Raw genomic sequence first — 3753 nt, 5'->3', positions numbered from 1 at the left:
TTGTGTGTGTGTGTGTGTGTGTGTGTGTGTGTGTGTGTTGCTTGGATTAAACCCAGGAGTGCTGTACCAATGAGTTACATCTCCATACTAGCTATTTTGGGGGTGTGAGGCAGCAGAATTGTAAGTTGGAGGCCAGCCTGGACCATTTAGCAAGACTTTGTCTCAAAATAAGAATAAAATCGGATTGGGGAAGGAGCTCAGGGAGAGTACCTGCTTATCTTGCTTGAGGCCCTGGATTTAATTATAGCACTATAAAAAATCACTAATTAATATTTCCCCACCAATAACCCCAATTTTAAAAATTCTTGCTGCATTTCAGAATTGGGTGCTACTCTGAAAAGGACAGTATGTCCTGAGTCTCAGGAGCCCAGGCCCTGGAAGCGGAGGGGAGAGCATTGGGAAGAGTAGAGGAGAAGAGGGGGGGAAGGTGGGATAGTCAGAGGACCCGCGGAAACTCCTGTGACTGAGAAACTGCTCCCCCACCCTAAAGGGCCCTGGGCTTCGCGTCCCGCAACCAACCCCCAATCCTCACCCCCCCCCCGCCCCGAAACAGCGGGAGAGGACGAAATTCACCTGAGCTCAACTAGACATCCTAGAAGCACTGTTTGCCAAGACCTGGTACCCAGATATCTTCATGCAGGAAGAAGTGGCGCTAAAAATCAACTTGCCCGAATCCAGGATGCAGGTATGGTTTAAGAATGGAAGAGCAAAGTGCCGCCAACAGCAGCAGCAACAACAAAATGGAGGTCAAAATAAAGTGACACCTGCCAAAAAGAAGACATCTCCAGCTGGGGAAGTGAGTTCAGAGAGTGGAACAAGTGGCCAGTTCACTCCCCCCTCTAGCACCTCAGTCCCTACCATTGCCAGCAGCAGTGCTCCAGTGTCTATCTGGAGGCCAGATTCCATCTCCCCACTGTCAGATCCCTTGTGCACCTCCTCTTCCTGCATGCAGAGGTCCTATCCCATGACCTATACTCAGGCTTCAGGTTATAGTCAAGGATATGCTGGCTCAACTTCCTACTTTGGGGGCATGGACTGTGGATCTTATTTGACCCCTATGCATCACCAGCTTCGTGGACCAGGAGCCACACTGAGTCCCACGGGTACCAATGCAGTTACCAGCCATCTCAATCAGTCCCCAGCTTCTCTTTCCATCCAGGAATAAGGAGCTTCAAGCTTGGGTTTTAACTCAACCACTGATTGCTTGGATTATAAGAACCAAACTGCCTCCTGGAAGCTTAACTTCAGTGCTCACTGCTTGGATTATAAAGATCAGACATCCTCATGGAAATTCCAGGTTTTGTGAAGACCTATAGAACCTCTTTTTGTGGGTGATTTTTAAATATGCTGGGCTGGACGTTCCAGTTTTAGCCAGGCATTGGTTAAAAGAGTTAGATGGGATGATGCTCAGACTCCTCTGATGAAAGTTCCAGGAAGCATAGAAGGAAAAATGAAGGGCTTTAAAGGGGCCTACCAACCAGCAACCTGAAATGGACAAACCAATCTGTTTAAGATCCTCTCATAGTTGTAGATCATTGGTTTTCCTGATTTACAAAGTGATCTATCAAATGCATTCCAGCCATGTGCAACCAAACACAACAAAAAAATAAAAATCACACAACAAGTTGTGAGGGAAGGGAGGGAAGGTCCTAGCCTTCATAAGCAGAGGTGATTCAATGTTTTAGCCAATCTTTGGTTGAATCTTAGGAATGAACAGTGTGTCAAGCTCATTCACGTTTCATGACCAACTGGTAGTTGGCACTGAAAAACTTCAGGGCTGTGTGAATTGTGTGACTGATTGTCCTAGATGCACTACTTTATTTAAAAAATAATGTTCATAAGTAGTCAATATGTAGTTTAAGAGACAATCAGTGTGTGTCTTATATAAATGGTACATCTGTGGTTTTTAATCTGTGCTAAACTTCAAAACTGTGATCTCCTGTTATTGTATGCAACCTTGAACTCCACCTCTCCAGGAGTTCTTCGTGATTAAATGGGTTATAATTATAAGCAAAATTCAGAGCAACTGAGTACTGATTTTAAAAAATTACTTGTGGCTGGAGGTGAGCTGCACTGAAACTTTACAACAAAATGTCTGGACAAGGAGAGTGAGAGAAGAGACATAAAGGACATTAATTCATCTGTATTTTACTGTTGGTAAGCCTAGCAGTAAAGAGACATTGGTCAATTGCTCTGACCCTGATGAATTTTTAAACTGAGATCATTGTTGTTTATGCTTGCAGATGTTAACTGGAAGATCTATATGCATAAGCCTTTTCTTCCTGGATTTGGCAGATAAGTATAATTATATTAAAATGGTTCTAGCACACACACAAAAATTCTTGCTGGGCATAATGGCACTCCTCTGTCACTGCAGATGGCAGAGGCAAGAGAAACACATATGCAAGAAGTAAAAAATAAAAAAGGGCTGAGGATGTAGCTCAGTTGTGGGGCACTTGCTCAGCAAGCTCAAGGCACTGGTTTAAATCCCTAGTACTCCCTAAAAATAATTTTGAAAAGTTCTGGGGAGCCACAGGGATGGTACTGTGGAACCACAGGTGTCTATTATGGGCAGGATTCCAAGTTAGATATTCGGCACTTAAAAATCATTCTCCAAAGCAGTATACAAACCAGAGTGTAGAATGCTTTATCACTGTTATTTATATTGCACATATAAACAAGTTTGTATATACATATTAAAAGTAACAAAGAGAAAAAACACAAATTAATGACTTCTTAACTGATTAGTGAGGTAAAGGTGATTATAATTTTATTTTCCTTTTGTTTCCCCCATTTTCTTTAATGCCCATTTATTATTTTATTTGTCAGATATACTATTATTTTTCTTTAAAGCTTTTGGTCAGCCTAGATCTTACTGTCACTCAAACCAATTCCACAAATGAATACATCTCACTGTCCAAAGTTAATTTATGATTATATCAGCTTCAGGCAACTATTTATTTAAAAAAATATATTTATTTTTTTGGTATCAGATATTGAACCCAGGGATGCTTAACCACTAAGCAACATCACCAGCCCTGTTTTATTTTTATTTTGATATAGGTTCTCACTAAATTGCTTAGGGCCTTGCTAAGTTGCTGAGGCTTATTTTGAACTGGGAATTGAACTCAGGGTCACTCTACCACTGAGCCACATACCCAGCCCTATTTTGGGTTTTATTTAGAGACAGGGCCTCACTGAGTTGCTTAGCACCTCACTGTTGCAATCCTTTTGCCTCAGCCTCCCAAGATGATGGGATTTATAGGCATGCACCACTGCTACTAATCTGATCATGGGTTTGGAGGTGGGGCTTCCACAAGGTGCTGAAGATTAGATCAAGCTATTAGGGTGGAGCTTTCCTGATTGGGTTATGATGGTTTATAAGAAGAGGGAGAGAGACCAGAAGAGGCATAAGGTCTTGAGCTCCTGTGTCTTAACACTGGGTGTTCCATATCACTTGGGGATTCTGCCAGAAAGAAGACCATCACCATACGCCACACTTGAACTTGGACCTCAGACCTCCAGAACTGTGAGTCAAAACAACCTTTTTCTTTGTAACTTAGTCTGCGGTGTTGTTATTATCAACAGAAAATGGACTTATACAATAGTTCAGTTTAGTCACTGTCAGTCTTGTCCTCAATTTTATTCCCCCCGTAATCCTTAGGGGTTTTTCCCTAAAATACAAATCTGAGCATAGTCTCTTTCTCTCAAAACTTAAACACTCATTTTTAAAAGACCATGCCTATTTGGTCA

The 3753-nt window shown here is 42.0% G+C and overlaps 1 pseudogene; it reads left to right on the top strand.

Moving 5' to 3' along the window:
• Positions 1-490: 490 nt before the first annotated feature.
• On the top strand, positions 491-1306 carry LOC124100582 (homeobox protein OTX2-like; annotated as a pseudogene).
• The last annotated feature ends 2447 nt before the right edge of the window (positions 1307-3753 follow it).

The sequence above is a fragment of the Marmota monax genome, unplaced genomic scaffold, assembly GCF_021218885.2.
Source record: "Marmota monax isolate L192 unplaced genomic scaffold, Marmota_monax_Labrador192_F-V1.1 WCK01_AAM20220418_F8-fsc02852, whole genome shotgun sequence".
Lineage (NCBI taxonomy): Eukaryota > Metazoa > Chordata > Mammalia > Rodentia > Sciuridae > Marmota > Marmota monax.
The sequence above is the reverse complement of the archived record's forward strand: the minus strand, read 5'-3'. Positions and strand labels throughout refer to the sequence as shown.